Below are 19,250 nucleotides of genomic sequence, written 5' to 3'. Positions count from 1 at the left end.
TGTAGATTTTGACAAGACTGGTGCATAGTACCAATAAAGGTTCCACCGTTACCTAAACCTGTATTTGAGCATTTAAGAGGGATGATTTTAAGACAGAAAAGTAACTTGAAAGTACACTGTGGGAAAAGTCTGATGCAAACAGGTTGCACCCTATGATAGGACAAGGGGCAATGGATATCAGCTACTGCACAGGAGGTTCCACCTCAACATGAGATGGAACCCTCTTCACTATGAGGGTCACAGAGCACTGGAACTGGCTCCCTAGAGGGGTTGTGGAGTCTCCTTCTCTGGAAACTTTCAAGACTCATTTAGAATCTAGCAAAGGTCACACAGGAATGCTTCCATGGTTCTGCTCTGGCAGGGGGGGTTAGACTCGATCTTTGGAGGTCCCTTCCAAACCCTAACATCCTATGAATATTTGATTTTTCAGAGAAGCATCTTATCAATATTCATCTGTATCACTGCAAAAATTTCTGGCAAATTTTTATTTTATTCAGACACATAATCTCACAAGAACAGCAAACCAGAACAGTGTGAAACAAAATATCACAGACCTATGTATCTGATGTTTAAATTGTTAAAAATATAAGGCTCATTTCCCTGTGTCTCATTATGAATAATCTAAGTTCACTTAGAGCTAACTTGAAGCACAAGACATTTCAGCTGGAAATCCAAAGAGAATAATTAATACAAATATTGCAAATACACATGGAGCTCTGTAGCAACACTAGCAACTTTTCCTTCAGTAATGTCAAGAAAGTCCAATGGAGAGCTACCAGGATGATTGAGGGACAGGAACATTGCCCTGTGAGGAAAAGCTGAGAGACCTGGGGCTGTTCAGTTTGGAAAAGAGAAGACTGAGGGGGGATATAATGTTTATAAATATTTGAGGGTGGGGTGTCAAGAGGGAGGGGACAGGCTCTGCTTACTTGCACCCTGTGATAGGACAAGGGGCAACAGATATCAGCTACAGCACAGGAGGTTCCACCTCAACATGAGGAGGAACTTCTTCACTGTGAGGGTCACAGAGTGTTGGAACAGGGTGCCCAGAGAGGTTGTGGTCTCCTTCACTGGAGACTTTCAAGACCTTTTTGGATGTGTTCCTGTGCAACCTGTGCTAGATTCTATGGTTCTGCTCTGGCAGGGGGATTGGACTTGATGATCTTTGGAGGTCCCTTCCAACCCCTGACATCCTGTCATCCTGTAGCGTCAAGGCCAATTATCAGTTGATCTGCTGAGCATAACCTAAACAAAGTCCTTTATTTCTTTGTCTTCTAGACAAATCACCACAGAGCTGCAGACCAGCAAAAGGAGTGAAGGCAATTTGACCATCATCTGTGTCAGTTCCTCAGAAGCCAATGAAATGCATTATCGGGTCTCCAAGGTACATCCCAGAGATTAGCTGGTCATGCCATACAATTAGCAAATGATTAGAACAAGCTGTTTGCTTCGATTACATTAAGATACTTGTAGAAGTGAGAGCCATTACCTTCCACAGAAGCATGTACCTCCCCAGATTATGTTGTTTATTAGCACTTCATTAACAATGTGCCATATCAGCCAAAGGATCAGGCAGCACAGTGCTTTTCAGGTACAAGGAAAAGATCATTATGAAACTCCACCTGACTCATTTGGGCAAATCAATTAAGTACATCCCAACCACAGACTGCAGTGAAATATATGAATGCTTGTTTTCATCTCAGGCTTTTGTGTATTTTGTGCCAAACCCATAAGCTTCCTTCAGAAGAATGAGCAAAACAGTGCAGCAGCTGAATGAAAAATTTTTAAATGGCTAAACTATTCTTCCCCCCTCTTTTTCTGTTCCTAAGATCAGGACCCTAGGTAAATGATGCCTTCCTAATGCAGCACATGAAAAATCTCAATTCTAAAAATGATTATTTGAGACACTGTGTGCCATTTTATATTCCCAGCAGGATGTTTTTCATCCCACCAAGAGTTTCTAAGCCATTTAGTATTGCTGTATATGCAAAACATATTTAAAGGCCCCCCAAAAGATCTACTAATTAAGAAAATAAAAAGATAAATTAAAAAAAAAAAAAACAAAACAAGCCTATTCAAGTGGTCAGACAGAGTGGAACTTGAGGATTATAGGTAAGAGGGTTGAAATGAAGGCTTGGAAACTATAATTTCTTTCTGTGGTAGCAGCAGAAGCAGTTGTTATAGACCAGGCAAATTAAAGACGTGGCTGACTAAGCCAGCAGTCTGGAAACAAGACATAGCTAAAACATAACAGCAAGCACCCCACTTTTAAAAAGCCAAAAGTGCTGAGCATTTCTTTCTCTCTCTCTCTTCCTGTTATTCTTATCTGACACAAATATCCTCCAGCTGGTACCCTTCCAGCCCTTACTCTCCACTTTCTCACTCCTGTCTTGGGGAGTTAGTAGTAATTCCCAGAACTGTGGACAATTGCTCCATGGTGGGAGTTGTCAACAAATAAAGAAGATTTCTAAAAGGAGAGCAGGTGAAATAACAGAGTTGTATTTCTACTCCTCCTTTTTTTTTGTTTTTCTTCTTTTTTTTTTTTTTTTTTTTTTTTTTCCCTTGGTATGAGAGTTGTTGAGGATACAAAATCAATCTTCCCATACTGAACAATATTTGGTGTTCTTGAGAGCAATTTCATCTATGCCCAGCAAAATCCACACCTAGCCATAGCAAGTTTGCCAATCAAAAACCAAACTGTGACATTTTTCAGGTATGTTAAATATCTTACAGTTTATTATCTTCAGAGAAAAGAAAAAAAAACAAACCACAAACAAAAACCCCACACATCTTTTTTTCCCTCCCCACTTTCTAGTCTATTTTAACCCTGAATCTTTTTGAAGTAAGTTAAAAACAATTGTGCCATGTACTACTAGGGCAGTATATTGTTTTCCATATCAGCACTTTCTGTGTGATCTATGAACTATTGAAAAATAAGTTACTTTTTAAAAAGGAAAAAAACCAAAACCCACATACCAACAAAAATATCCTGGAACAACCCTTTTGTCTTTCCTCAACAGTGGATATGAATTATTAGAAGCAAGAGAAACATTAGTTGCCTTGCTCAGATGGATTTAGGTCAAACAGTGTTGCCAACCTATAATTTTTCTCAATTTACATTAGCATAAACCTGTGGACTACTTTTGATCTCAGTTTATACATCATGAGTGACTATCAGCCAATTCATTTCCCTTGTGTTTATTTGTATTCAAAACAAACCCTTCATTTCAGATTTGTGGCAGATGCATTTTTTTAAGTGCTGCCTTTTCAGTACTACTCTAACGATGTTAATGTTGCTGTGTTGAAACCTTGCATCTAATTTAAGGCACACAAGCTCTTTGCAAACAATTATTCATTAAATACCTTTCAAAAGAGTTCATGAGATGCCTGCCATAGATTTTTAACAGACGCAAAATTGATACAGCTCCATTTCTTATCAGAAATTAACTTTAGATGGCAGAGGGGGTGGGGCGGTTTGTCTGATGCCTTTACCTCAAACAAAATCAATTGCCATTTTACATTTTCATGCAAGTCTAATACCTGTTCTTGGCACTAGTGAGGCCACATCTCAAATACTACGTTCAGTTTTAGGCCCCTCACTACAAGGACAACATTGAGTTGCTGGAGTGTGTCCAGAGAAAGGCAATGAAGCTGGTGAAGGTCCTGGAGAATGAGTCTTTTAAGGAGTGTCTGAGGGAACTGGGATTGTTTAGTTTGGAGAAGAGGAGGTTGAGGTGGGGGAGACCTCATTGTTCTCTGCAACTACCTGAGAGGAATTTGTAGTGAGGTGGATATTGGTTTCTTCTCCCTGCTATCAGGTGACAGAGGGAAAGGAAATTGCCTCAAATTGTACCAGGGGAGGTTTAGATTGGATATTCAGAAAAAATTCTTTATTGAAAGACTGGTCAAACGTTGAAATTCGTTGCTTTGGAGGTGGTGGAGTCACCATCCCTGGAGGTGTTAAAAAACAACAACTTCTAGACATGGCACTTCAGGACATGGTTTAATGGCCATGGTGGTGTTAGGTCAATGTTTGGACTCAATCCTAGAGGTATTTTCTAACTGAAACAATTCTGTGATGAAAGAACAGCAAAAGAATTCTAAAGGTTAAATAAGATCCATATTCAGTGCAGTCTCCCCACCCTGCTTCTAGAATAGGTATTTGAGGAGGTTCTTTACTTCTCCTCCCACAGAGTTTCTCTGCTTCATAAGCAGAAGCCAGCTGCTGATTCTTTCAAGTCTGGTGGTTAGTTGACATTTACCATTAGTTTATGGTTTCCATTTTATCTTAGCAAGGGAAGGTGCCAGAAAAATTGCTTGTAAAGAGTGAAGATCATTCTTATGTTTCTAATTATCCAAAACTGAAAGGGAGGCGCCTACAGTCAAAATTTCTTGGTGGCCTGTAACAGGGGGAGAAAGGCAATTTTGTGCATCAGCACAGAGAACAGGATCAATTCTTGGCTTTATTGTTACTCTTCCTTCCCCTGGCAAACCTCACTTCAGCTGTTGACTAGCAGTGCTGATTGTTATTTATTTCCTTCTAAATCTCAATACCCAAACAATGATTACATTTCCGACTCTATGAAGCTGGCAGCATTATTTAGCAACTGCCATAAAAAAGAGAAAAAAGTCCTGCATATATACCTATGACACAGTGATTTGCTGGTAGAGATGGGGAAAATCAGGAAGACTTCAAGGACATGGCACAAAACCCATTTTACCCTCCCAGAGCAAAGAGAACATCAAATGCAGCTGAAACCTGTACAAAGATACCAAATCCTGCAAACAGCTGTGTAGCACACATGTAGGAAAGATTGATACTAGAGTTTAATTCCCTGCTCCAGACATGCAAACGCACACTGTGATACAGCCCTAACATCTGACTTAGTTTCCAGATAAGCACACTCACACAGGTCTGCTTAAGGGATGTCTTTCTGAAATTTATCTTGAAAAGAAACTCACTTATCTATTTTAAATAGATGAAAGCCTTGTACCAAAATACAGATACAAAATAGTAGTGCCATGATGACTATTTCAATGGTGGAATACACCTCTTAAAATTATTTTCAGATGAATAGGTATTTTGAACTTGTAATAGAGAAAATAGTAGGAGATTGGCTCTCCTCTAAGGCAAGTTCATACATGATGGAATCAGGAAAACAATGATCATCTGATAAGAATTTCCTCCCCCCCACCCCCCAATCAGAAAGTCAAAAAAGCCATACCTGTAGTTGTTAAGACCCCACTAAAACTCAGTAAAACCAAGGTCAGAAGTCGGTCAGCCAGTAATACTGTGTTTATTTAATGGACTTTTTCAGAGTAGAAATCCAGAGTGTGTGGCCTTTGATGATGTTTACTAACAAAGAACCTTAAAAGAGGTAACCTTAATGGAATTGTTGTAGATATGAAAAGAAACTTGGAACCATACAAATACTGGATAGCTCCAAAACTTTATCTGATGTATTTAAGAGACACAGAAGAAAACCATCCCAGACAGCTCAGTAGAGGGAGTGCCAGAAAATACCACAATATTTTTTTCTAGGTCTCAGTCAGGACACTGAAAGATATCCATGCCTGAACATAATTATTATTTTCTTTTTTTCCTAAATCAAGACTTCCATGACTGAACATCACAGAAGCAGCTACAAAAATCATAGTGGCTGACAACATCTGCAGGAACTCAGTAGTGCAGCTGTTCACTGCACATGCAGCAAAAGGGCAGCACTAAAATCTGAAAAACACATCACAGCAAACCCAAAAAGAACCTGACATGGTTTTTTTTTTACATAGATAACTGTAATATAATGTAGAAAAATCCTTTTCTCCAGGACAGTGAGCTGAAAGCCTTACGAGGGAAAAAAAAAACAAAAACCCAAACAACAGTCTGCTGCAATCCATACACAATAGATCTTGAGCATTACTTCCTTTTATTGTGCATTGCACTTACAGGGCACTAGATTTTTCTAAACAGTATCCAAAGTATACTTTCAAGTCCAGCCAACAAACATCTGAATGTCACAGCAGCCTTTCAAGGGAAAGTTACAGCACTGTAATATTTTAAAGACAGACTGAAATATTTTAAAGAGATCAAATACAACCCAGTGCTATATTCTCTTGCTCCCTTGAATTAAAAGTGAAGAGCAGATAATCTGGAAAGCAGAATCTAACTTAAAAGGATCTTTTCCAAGACAAAGAAGAAAAGCACTAATCTTTAAACAAGGTGAAACCCCATCTGGAGATGGACAGGATTGCCTCTTTCTTTTTGCAAAGTAATGATTCAGAAGCACACCCAAAACCACATTAAAGTGATGAACATTAAAACAATCAAGTTCTAAAAGTTACCATCACGTTCTGGCTTTGCATGTCTTTGTATGAAGGGAAGAGAGGTTCAGATATATTAGACTGATTATTTGTTATTCTTCCACAAAGAGACACTTTGGCTGTGTGACCAGGCTTTTTTTCCCCTCACACTGTTTTCTGTTTGGCTTTGTGTTTTTCAAAGCAACCCTCATATTGCCAACATTAGTTCTAGTTTTCACTATTTGCAAAGCAAAATATGAAGTACATACACAAGTGTACAGAGAGCAAGATGGCTTCTTTGCAAGACTCAGTGGAATAAAGGCAAGAATTTTCCTTTGCTCCTAACACTGCTTTTAAGCCACAGTACATTTCTCTCTACACAGGTACAGTTTCACTTCATTGCTAGGGGCAAATGCTATACCATTATTATTAGAGGCTGTTCTTTGCTAGACAACACAAACAATGGATCTATACACTACTGCTAAGACTGCTCAGAAATCTCTTTTGCAGAGAGAGATATTTTGAATTTTTTGTCTGTTTCAGACTTGTGGTGGGTTTACACCACACAGAATGTGGAATCTGCCCTAAAAGGGTAAATAACCACATGTACTCAGAATTTGGAAGTTAAATGAAAACAATTTTAACAAAAGTAGATTAAATACAAAAGTACACCAAATACAAAAGGTAATAAATATATGCACATATACAAATAGACAATAGCTCTCTACAGAACCTCCTTGTACACAAAAGGAGCCCCACACCACCCCCTGGACAAAGCCCAGAGAGCTGTGAACCAGCTAAGGTATCTCCCTCTTGTCCCAGACAATGTTCTTACCAATAGCCTAAACTATGAATGGTGGAGAGAGGTAAACACAAAGTTCAGAAAGGAGGCAATGAGGGAAAAACAGGAGAAGAGTGAGAACGAGCTGTGCTCCCAAACTATACAGAAATTTGCAGAACCAAAGAAATGGAATAATTTTATTTATATATATATATTATTTTTTTCTGTTTAGTCCCTTTGAGATCGTCTATCCCACGGGACCCAAATTCTCTGGAAAAACTCACAATTAGGATACTAGTCCCCTAACCTGTAACAAGACTAAAGAGAAGTACAGAATCACAGAAACATTCAAGTTGGAAAAGACCCTCAGGATCACCAAGTCCAACCAAGAACCCTACTCTACAAGGTTCACCCCTAAACCATATCCCCAAGTACCACATCCAACCAACCTTTAAACACATCCAGGGTTGGTGACTCCACCACCTCCCTGGGCAGGACATTCCAATGCCTGACCACTCTTGCTGGGAAAATTTTTTCCTAATATCCAGTATAAATCTACCCGGTTGCAGCTTGTGGCCATTATTGCTTGTTCTATCACTAATCACTTGGGAGAAGAGACCAGCACCAGCCTCTCTACAATGTCCTTTCAGGTAATTGTAGAGAGCAATGAGGTCTCCCCTCAGCCTCCTCTTTTCCAAACTAAACATCCCCAGCTCCTTCAGTCTCTGTTCATCAGATTTATTCTCCACCCTTCACAGCTTCCTTGCCCTCCTCTTCACTGACTCCAGCACTTCTACATTATAATTCTCTTTTAGAGAAGAGGTGGTCCACATACACAGGAAAGAGAAGAAAAGCTAAGTATCATGATCACTTTCCAGACAGATAGTATTCTGATAGTTAAGACTTTCACACCATGTATGAGAAACCCAGGTTTCCAGGCGATCCTCCAGCAACAACAGAACTCTGACTTTCTGGAGGTACCCCAAAACCACCAGGCTATTAAGCATGGGGCAGCAATGGGTCTTGGGGTTTTGTTGTGTTTTCTTTTTGTGTGGGTTTTATTTTCTCCTCACACAAAAGGCCTTCCCAGAAAAACATCCATTGCAAGATTTTGTAATAAATATATCTTTCATTTTCCTCACAGGGGAAGAGGGTTGAATTTCCAACATTCTGTACACATCTGCAATTGCAGGAAAAACACTCCCAACAAAATGAGGGAAAACCAAAACAAAAACAACAAAAAAAACCCCTTTCTATAAAATCCCACCCATACCTTTAATCATATTACAAGCTTCATGCATTACATTAATTTGTTAAATTAACACAGTTGGATTTTTAGATCAAACAGGGGAGAGAGAAGACTGTGATCTAACAAAAGCATGTTATAAAAACACTGCTGGTCAAAACAGGCCAAGTATTTTCTTATGCTTGAAGTCTAACAAAGAGGTTTTGCCCTTAAGGTGGCTGTTAGGTGGTTTGTCTTATTTTGTTATTTTATTATTTTTGTTTCTCTTTAAAACAGTGACATAGCAGTACTACCACTTTGCTAAATGCACTCTAATCTGGGCTTATTCCTGTGCATAGCAATTTCCTTGGGATACTTTTTCTGGGTATTAGTAATTGCTATGATAAGATTACTTTCTCTCAAGATTGCATTTTACAGAAGCCCACAAGCTTCAGAAGACCACTATATGGAAGAAACACTGGGCCAACCTATCATGCTGATATTACACAAAGCACAGCCGGCTATGTATTCTTTCTACTGTGGAGGAGTCTCGTGTCAGGTAGTGGAAGCTAACTCACTTATTTCTTTGCTGTTAAATGCTTTTTCTTTTTTTCCCCCCCTTTTCCCCAGTATCCCACCTTTTAGCACAATTTAAGTGTTTAGATTCAGGAGAGGTACCTGCTGCTGCCAAAGCGCCATTTCATTCTAGTGCACTATGGGGAATGGTTACAGGAACCCCCATGCCTTCCTTTTCTCATACAGCCAAGTAAACTCCATTATATTTGATGCAGTATGGAGAAAACAGAAGAGAGGGCTAATTGAGTTTAAAAGCTATACAGCTGCAGCCTCATTTCAGAAATGGAGAGGCTTGCTTGATCATTCAGTAATAAACCTAGACCACAAAGCAAATGTTCAACTCTGCATACCCAGAAGGAAGAGAAGATTCTTTTACCCCATACTCCTAAGACCATATTTGCCCTGATAGTCTTTCCCCAACAAAGCAGGATTCCAGGAATCATCATCTCCATTTTTCTTATCTTGAAGTGGAAGCTGTATGCTAGTGCTTTAGTTAGTATAATCTTGATTAAAAATTTCTATTAAAACAGTGCGTTAATATAATCTAAAATCAAGTCCCTGTGTTGCTGCAGCTAGAGCTTGGAAAAACAAAACACAATAAAGTAGAACAAACCAACCCAAGCCATTTTCAGGCTAAGCAGACTAGGGAAATAGAAGTGGCCACACAGTTCATGAACAGAAAAGAAATCCACGTTTGACCTTCCTTTTCTGTCACAAGTGGCAGTTATGGCTAGTACCTTAGAAGTCTTTTGCCCACCACCAACTGCTCATTAGAGCATTTAAAATAACTTAAAATGTCTGCAGTGGTGATTTAAAATAAGATAATCCATAATAAGAATATCCACATTGTTTAACAGAATAATTAGGTGTGGAAGGAATGCAGGATCAGCCCTCAGACCAGTTGCGAATGCATTGAAAAAATTGGAACATGTGCACATCCAACCTTGGTAGCACATACTCTGAAATAGTACCAAAATTGTTCTTTGTTTTCACTCAGCCCAAGTGTTAAGTCACACCTCAGCTTCCTTCTTCCAAACTAAACAGCCCCAGCTCCTTCAGTCACTCATCATAAGATCTATTCTATTATTCAGGCTGATAGGTTCAAACCTGTTAAAAACTGAATATGACTAAGTATATGACTATCTCTGAAATACTCTATTAAATAGCTTTAAATTTAAAGTTTCTTCTGTGATTAAAAAATCACCTGGTAGTTATCCCATCCCCCTCAGCTTTACGAAGAACCCTGGATGTGGTACTTGGAGATAGGGTTTAGAGGTGAGCCTTGTAGAGTAGGGTTCTCAGTTGAATTTGGTGATCCTGAGGGTCTTTTCCAACCTGAATGTTTCTGTGACTCTGTAAAGAACATGAATGCCAAGTAAGTGGGGTAGTGTGAGGCAAATACTAGAAAAACTTGCAGTGTATTTCCCCTAAATTTCCCACTAGAACCTGTTGCAATTAACGACCTGAACATTGTGTCTATAACATTAAAATGATGAGCTTTTCTTTCAAACTCTGTGACACTTCACAGGTTTTAGCAATTTGGTTCATGAACAACTTAAGCTCTTCCTGACTCTTAGCATTCTTCCAAACACTTCCACTTATCTCAAGGAGATTCCAGCATAGGTGATTAAACCCTAGGCATATTCTAGTTCTATATGGGTTGCAAAATCCATAGGAAAGAATTCCTCATCTGCCAGGCCAAGTTTTTGTGACAAAGGTGCTAAGAAAAAATATTTTTCAAGTTGCAAGCAAATGGATAAGAATTTTAGAAGTGGACAGCACCTTTGAGCACTATTTTCAGCAGCTGACATAAGTAAATTAGAATAAACAGAATAATAAACCAGGTTGGAAGAGACCTTCAAGATCATCACGTCCAACCCATCAACCAATCCAACCCACCTAAACAACTAAACCATGGCACCAAGCACCCCATCAAGTCTCCTCCTGAACAACTCCAATGATGGTGACTCCACCACCTCCCCAGGCAGCCCATTCCAATGGGCAATCACTCTCCCTGTGTAGAACTTCTTCCTAACATTCAACCTGAACCTCCCCTGGCACAGCCTGAGACTGTGTCCTCTTGTTCTGGCACTGGCTGCCTGGCAGAAGAGACCAACATCTGCTTGTCTACAACTTCCCTTCAGGTAGTTGTAGAGAGTGATAAGGTCACCCCTGAGTCTCCTCTTCTCCAGGCTAAGCAGCCCCAGCTCCCTCAGCCTCCCCTCATAGGGCTTGTGTTCCAAACTCCTCACCAACTTTGTTGTCCTTCTCTAGACTTGTTCCAGCAAGTCAACATCCTTCCTAAACTGAGGGGCCCAGAACCAGACACAGTACTCGAGGTGCGGCCTAACCAGTGCAGTGTAGGGGGGCAGAATGACCTCCCTGCTCCTGCTGGCCACACTGTTCTTGATGCAGGCCAGGATGCCTTTGGCCCTCTTGGCTGCCTGGGCACACTGCAGGCTCATGTTCATCCTACCATCAACCAGTACCTCCAGGTCCCTCTCTGCCTGGCCACTCTCCAGCCACTCTGACCCCAGCCTGTAGCACTGCATTCTACATTTACAGTAGAGATTCCCTGTAAGTTTTTCTTTCATGGAAATAGAAGTGAATTTACCCCAAACACACACTTGTAGGTTGCGCATCTGTGTAAATGGCACACAATAAGCCACAAGCTATGTGCACAGATACACGTGGAAGGCTTTTTGCAAAATACTGTATTTGGAAAGTTCAGCACAAAAAGTCAGAGTCCTCTAGTTATTTGAATTACTGTAGGTGTCTTTTTTAGTAGTGGGTACACAATAGGTTGTTCAAATCTCTGTGAGTAGCTGTAGGGAGAAAGCACAGCCATACTAAGCCAAAAGATTTTATACATAATGATTCCTTCAGACAGCAATGAAAAAACACTTGCAGTAGGAACTGAAAATACGAGAAATGTCATTTCTGTGCTTGATTTTTGTTGCACTATCAAGCAGAAGGAGAAACTATGAAAAAATGAGGTATTACTACTTTGTCAAGACAGTAAAAGAAGAAACTAGCAGTAAATACAAGAAGAGGAAAATAAGGAAAGCCAGGTTTTTGCACTACTGTCCTGACACAGAATGTTGACATTTTACTTATGACACTTCTGATAAGAAATGAAGATAAAAGTGGTACAGTTACCCAACATGCTCCAAGACTCTATTTGTTAGATTTGCTGTTAGAAGTTGAGAAAACCTAACCTTCCTAAACATCTAACTCATAGGAATAATTTCCAGTTAAAATTCTTGGCTTACCTGATAGAGAAATTTATTTAGAGCTACTAAAAACACTACTTTGAAGAGCACTTTCTGCCTCCTGCCAAATTGAAAAAGTACTGATTGTAGTGTGGTTTAAAGTGAAATCTTTCTTCACTAATATTCAGGAGGTAAACACAGACAATTGCTTTCACTTGGCCAATGCAACCTTCTGGCATGCTATTGATTGTTTTGATCAAGATTCCTTCCAAAACCAAAGCAGTCATAAGATGTCTTTTTGCACATTCTAGCACAAAATTTTTAAAAGAAATGGAGTTGTTACATCAATGCACAGGATCAGTAGAATGCCATTTTAATGATCATAGATTTGAAAGACTGCTTCAAAGAGTTAGCTACGCATGACAGACACCAGATACAGATAATCCTCAATAAAGAATTGCTGCTAAGATCCAAAGTTTCATAGTTTCATAGTTTCATTCAGGGTTGGAAGGGACCACAAGGATCATCTAGTTCCAACCCCCCTGCCATGGGCAGGGACACCCCACACTAGATCAGGCTGGACAGAGCCTCATCCAGCCTGCTCTTAAACACCCCCAGGGACGGGGCCTCGACCACCTCCCTGGACAACCCATTCCAGGGTTTCACCACTCTCATGGTGAAGAACCTCCTCCTCACATCTAGCCTGAATCTCCCCACCTCCAGCTTCATTCCATTCCCCCTAGTCCTATCACTACCTGATATCCTGAGAAGTCCTTCCCCAGCCTTCCTGTAGGCCCCCTTCAGATACTGGAAGGCGACAATTAGGTCTCTTCGGAGCCTTCTCTTCTGCAGACTGAACAGCCCCAACTCCCTCAGTCTGTCCTCATAGGAGAGGTGCTCCAGCCCTCTGATCATCCTCGTGGCCCTTCTCTGGACACGTTCCAGCACCTCCACATCCCTCTTGTAATAGGGGCTCCAGAACTGGACACAGTACTCCAGGTGGGGTCTCACCAGGGCTGAGTAGAGGGGGAGAATCACCTCCCTCGACCTGCTAGCCACACTTCTCCTGATGCAGCCCAGGATCTGATTGGCTTTGCGGGCTGCAAGTGCACACTGAGAGCTCATGTTGAGCTTTTTGTCCACCAGCACCCCCAAGTCTCTCTCCTCAGGGCTACCCTCCAGCCAGTCACTGCCCAGCCTGTATTTGTGCCTGGGATTGCCTCGACCCAGATGCAGGACCCTGCACTTGCTCTTATTGAACTTCATGAGGTTGGCCTGTGCCCACCTCTCCAGCCTGTCAAGGTCCCTCTGGATGGCCTCCCTTCCCTCCAGCGTGTCTGCTGCACCACACAGCTTGGTGTCATCAGCAAACTTGCTGAGGGTGCACTCAATGCCACTGTCCATGTCCCCCACAAAGATGTTGAATAAGACAGGTCCCAGGACTGATCCCTGAGGGACTCCACTTGTCACTGGCCTCCACTGGGACATGGAGCCATTGACAGCCACTCTTTGGGTGCGGCCATCAAGCCAGTTCCTTATCCATCTAGTGGTCCACCAATCAAACCCATGTGTCACCAGTTTGGAGACCAGGATGTGGTGTGGGACAGTGTCGAAGGCTTTGCTCAGGTCCAGGTAAACGACATCAGTTGCTCGCCCCTCGTCTATTAATTTTGTCACCTGCTCATAGAAGGCCACCAGGTTGGTCAGGCAGGATTTGCCCTTGGCAAAGCCATGCTGACTGTTCCCAATCACCTCTTCACTATTCTTTTGAGCGAGTAGTGACTCCAGGAGGATCTGTTCCATGATCTTTCCAGGCACAGAGGTGAGACTGACTGGCCTGTAGTTCCCTGGTTCCTCCTTCTTGCCCTTTTTGAAGATGGGGGCAATGTTTCCCCTTTTCCAGTCCGTGGGGACTTCACCAGACTGCCAGGACTTTTGAAATATAATAGAGAGGGGTTTAGCAACTTCATCTGCCAGTTCTCTCAGTACCCGTGGGTGTATCCCGTCGGGTCCCATGGACTTGAACACTTTCAGGTTCTTCAGATGATCACGAACCTGATCTGCACTTACAATGGGCAGTTCTTCCTCCCCGTCCCTGGCTTTGACTTCCATAACATCAGGAGTGTGGCTAGAGGCCCTTGCAGTGAAGACTGAGGTAACAAAGTGTCTACAGTAATACAGTTGCTCTATTTTTCTGCAGTTTCTTTTACCTTCAATATAAAGCAGATTTATGCCACATATCTTCTGGCACAGAAGAACACATTGAATTGTAGATATGACTTGTTTATAAGTGAGAAAAGAAAGGCATACATACATGCACACATTTATGACACTTCAAACTGGAGGCCTGTACTATAGAGAGCCTTTCTGAAAACACTATCTATCTGTTTAAGCACTATTACTATTTAGTTTTTATTTATTCCCATAGTAGAACTTGGATTTTAACTTCGTTAGCACTGCATGAATGATTTAAAGAGTCCATCCACTTAACCAAAACTGGAAACAGCTAGTGTGTATATGGTATAATACTAGACTTATAGCAAATGAACCAGTTCAAGGTGCGTGTTACAATGGCTTTTCTTTCATTTGTATTATTACTTTATGTCAATAGAATGCAACTCACACAACAGTCTCCTGTTAGAAATGGCAGAACACTTTAAACAAGTTTCACTTACACAGCCTTTTTCTTTTCTTTTGAAATACATGCTTAAAAAAAACCCCAAAACTTCACAATTAACATATTGCACATTTTACAAGGTCCTTACAGATCAGGAACAGTTTCTAAAAAGACTCACTTCAATTTGGCAAACAATTACAGCATACATTACAATAAGGTGCATTAAACATTTGGCTTATGTGACAATACAGAAACAGGTGCTTACTCTCAGTTAAGCCCCTATTACAAGAAGGACCATGAAGATGAGCAGAAGGCTGGAGCACCTCTACTATGAAAATAGATGGAGAGAGTTGGGGCTACTCAGTCTGGAGAAGAGAAGACTCCAAGGAGACCTTATTGTGGCCTGTCAGTGTCTGAAGGGGGTCTACAAGAAAGCTGGGGAAGGACTTTTTAGGATGTGAGGTAATGATAGGACTAGGGGGAATGGAATAAAAAGAGAAATTGATAGATTCAGATTGGATGCATATTGGAGTCATATAGATTCATATTGGCTGCCCAGGGAGGTGGCAGAAGCCTCATCCCTGGAGGTTTTTAAGGCTAGGCTGGATATGGCTCTGAGGAGCCTGATCTAGTGTGAGGTGTCCCTGCCCATGGCAGGAGGGCTGGAACTAGATGATCCTTGAGGTCCCTTCCAACCCTTACAATTCTCTGATTCTGTGATTCTAAGTTCAATAACCAAAGTCAGTTATAATTTAAAATGGAGGGGGAAAGAAAGAAAAGGGAAAAAAAAAAAAAGGAAAAATACATTAAGGGAAAGGACAAGTCTAGAAGGCAGAGAACATTACAACAACTGAGAGGAAACAAATGAGATATTATAGCTGGGATGCAGTCACAGGACTATGTGTAACTCCGTTACAGCTAAACACCAATAGCTTCTGGGTGAAATTAGTTTTGTGTGCTACTTTACTAAAAGTATAAAGAAGCATATTCAGAAGCAAATAAGCACAAAGAAAACATAGTCAGGACTGCTCACAATAGTGAATTCTGTACTGAATGTGTGAACTGGACGTGAGTTAGGCAAAACACAAGCAGCCTTCCTTTGCCGGCGATCTTTGCAGTGACACAAGCCAAACAATCTAAACAGAAAATGTCTGTCTGTTAAGCAAAGGGAAAGAAATCAAATTCCACAAAATCGAAACCTGCTTTCCTCAAGGAAGAAGGGTAACTTCGGCCTCCTTTTGGCACTACAGGTTCAAGGGGCTTTTTTATCTGCATCACAAGTGCAGACCCAGAGATTTTACAGTATTCCTGTCTCCACATTATTGCTTTTTGTGCCTTTAATGGCAAGTAAATTACAGACCTGCTGAAGCCATATAGTCAAAACACTACATCACCCAATGAGATGCTGTATTATAATGTCAGTTTGTCTACATTTTAACTGTACTCTCGTACACTGTACTTCTCGTCAATCACCCTCTTTCTTTGCCAAAGAATAGCTACAAGAGACAAGTCTATATTTAGACTCCACTAAAATTTCTTCTTCAGATAGCTGCCATACTTCATCACATAGCCAAGACTTCTGTTTACAGCAGCAAAACATTTAGCAGTACAATCGTATACAAGATACATTTATTATTCCTGACCTTTGGACAGAAAACTCAGAGCATCCTTTGGAGATAAAAGTTCTCAAACAGCTGATAAAACCACATAGAAGATCTACTCTAAAGCCCTGAGCTGTCTGAAATATCTTTATCAAAACAAGTGTCTCAAGACCTTCTATCAAACCTCGTTAATATATATTCAGAACAACTGAAATCGGAGAGGCTCCTGAAGCACATGTAGTCAGAAGGGATTTCAGTACCTCAAATAGTCCAATGCCCTTCTCAAGACAAACCAAAACCTGACATTGTGCTATACTGGATGCCTTGACAAAACAATTCTTAAATACCACCAAAACCAGAGATACCAACCTCTGCTGACACACCAATAATAATCCAAGACAAACTTTAACATTTATTATATAACTCCACATATAGGCTTATGTCCTTAGCCAATGTCTGAAGTGAAAGAACATCTAGCTATATGTCAGCATTTAACTGTTCTTCATGATTTATGGTGTCCTTTGTAAAAGAATCTGTGGTATATGAGAGACTACCCCCATGATAAATGCTCTCAGTTTAGTCCAGACCACTGTATAATGGTGTGTTAAGCAACTTAGTAATGATCACTGAATGTAGCCATGGATGATCCTGTAAAGATACTTTAAGGTTTTCCATTGTTTTAATCATACCACATGTAACAAACCATATATTTTATAATTTAATATCTTGGGTGGTGGTATCTTCAAACACCATTGTAACTTTTCACACAGTGTAGTTACAGGTTCTATTTGGTTGTGGGTATTACATTCCACATATAAAGACAGCTAAATGATTTAAATACAGACTTAACATTTCCAATACAGCAATTCAAATTGGAAAAGCAAGTGCTGTGATCCCACAAAAGGGATTCCATGGCATATTAGGCAGGTACTCACATCTTGCTCCTCTGTCCAGTATCTTCCTAGATGCTGTGGCTATAATTCAAGCAGACCTCAGATCACAGAGGTCTAGGAAGCCTCACTCTTTTGTGCTCCATTGCCAGGCTTCAGCCTCTTCTGGGATTCAATTCTCTGGGAGCTTTTTCCCCTTTCTCCCCTGGTACAGGTGCAAGACCTGGGTGCAGTGGTTGCCTGCTAGCACAGGCCCTTCAGCTGCTACTCAGCCAGCATTTAGCATTTGGCTCCTGGCTCTTTATGGTAAGAACAAGGCCCAGGTGTAGCTGGTCTGCTAATGCAAGCCCTTCAGCTGCTACTTGCATTTGACTCTTGTTGCTTGTTTTTGAAACATTCAGTATTCAGTATCCCTAAGGTTGGAAGAGCTGGGTGAGAACAGGGCAAGTTGCCTGACTTCTTGGCTGGTTTAAATATTGTCCCATGACAATGAATGCCCTTTGGAAACACAGAACCTTGATCACTGGACCTGTAGGATGGGGCATACCCAAACATGACCAGGGGCGCAAACAGTTCACATCTGTGTTACAAAGTTAATCACATGTGCTACATGTTTATCTGGACCCCAGGAAATGTCCAGGTGAGCATATTCACTGGTGCTTAGCCCATTGTCTGGGCTGGGCTAGGGCATGTTTTGGGGTTTGACCCTTCAGGACACAACATTCATCACTGCTTTACTAACAGGTAATTACTGTTAAACTAATGTCATTCACTAGAACTGCCTCAAAGGCTCTTCAGAAGTTGCTGCACTTAGACTGAGTTGGATTCATTCCAAGTACTGATAGTTTTTTCCTAATGATTCAGTCTGAAAATCCTCCTTGCACAGAAGTAATTAATCTTCCCTAAATTCAGCTCTAAAAGTCAGCATAACTTCATTGACTGCAAAATAAAGTAACATTAGGCGCTTTTGAAAACCTCTTCTGATGTTGTACTGATTAGCCCAAAACTACCCCTGGAACAACTCACTGTTTATAAGTGAATATGACAGATGCAGAATTATATATTAAAAATTATTAGGTTTGATTACTTAAGAACTGGAGATCTGTTGCTCTCTCCTTATTGGGGTCAGTGAAGACTTTGATATCTGCCCTTTAGTTAAAAGGTAAAAATACTAAGTATTTTCTTCAAACACCTGCTTGAAAACATGCAATGTTACATGAAAAAATTAATTCATGCTTACTCACTTGGTGTGATTTGTGTTTCAGGTATAAATTGAAAATTCTTACTGGGGAATACTAGAATAGCTTCCCCTCTATCCCTGCTCCTTTCATAAACTTACAGATATGTATTTGTTGACCTCATCAATAGAAGTTCACTGATTAGTACTACAGAATAAGGAAAGAACTACATTTAGACACAAATTAAAACTACGTGAGAATTATTTAAGGTGGTAGAAACCCCATCCCTGGAAGTTTTTAAGGCCAGGCTGGATGGGGCTCTGGGTAACCTGATCTAGTGGAAGGTGTCCCTGCCCACAGGAGTGGGATTGGAAGTAGAGGATTTTTGAGGTGCCTTCCAACTCTGACAATTCTGTGATTCTGTGATGTCCACTCTGGGCTTCTCACTGTTTATCATCACTCAGATGCATAGGGCTGTAGAGAAACTTGCAGCAGTGACACTATACCTATGGTTTTTAAATACTGCTGTAGATTTAATGATATGAATATCAAACAAATTAGAATAAAATTACTGTTATCACAGTAACAAGAGTTTTCATATTGCTGTAATAGTTACTGTTATAATCAGACAATTTGCCATGGATACTCTCCAGACTGAACACAAATTAACACAATCTCTGAATTATTCGCTGAGCTTGTCCAAAGACCTCTAGAAGCTGCAAATTTTGACATTTTTAATCATGTACCTGGCATTTAAAACATTATTCATTATTCTGTTCATATATCCAATGTGAAAGAAATATGAAGGAATCATACTTGCTGAGGAAAAAAAAACAAATCCAAAAGACTTCTCAGTCCGTTAGAAAAACA

General features: G+C 40.6%; 1 long non-coding RNA gene across 4 annotated transcripts in view; it reads left to right on the top strand.

Annotated features, from left to right (window-relative positions):
• LOC137442335 (uncharacterized) overlaps nucleotides 1–19,250 on the top strand; it is a 70,541-nt gene that overhangs the window by 31,715 nt on the left and 19,576 nt on the right. For 2 of the 4 annotated variants that reach the window (XR_010987638.1, XR_010987635.1), the window contains exon 2: nucleotides 1,279–1,384. This is a non-coding gene — a long non-coding RNA (uncharacterized lncRNA). Of the gene's footprint in view, nucleotides 1–1,278; nucleotides 1,385–8,730; nucleotides 8,866–19,250 lie in introns of all 4 variants that reach the window. The other 2 variants (XR_010987636.1, XR_010987637.1) reach the window with 2 other exon arrangements.

The sequence above is a fragment of the Melanerpes formicivorus genome, unplaced genomic scaffold (genome assembly GCF_026170545.1).
Source record: "Melanerpes formicivorus ecotype bairdi unplaced genomic scaffold, bMelFor1.0.p_v2 SCAF_7, whole genome shotgun sequence".
Lineage (NCBI taxonomy): Eukaryota > Metazoa > Chordata > Aves > Piciformes > Picidae > Melanerpes > Melanerpes formicivorus.
Note: the sequence above shows the minus strand (reverse complement) of the source record. Positions and strands in the feature narration are given on the sequence as shown.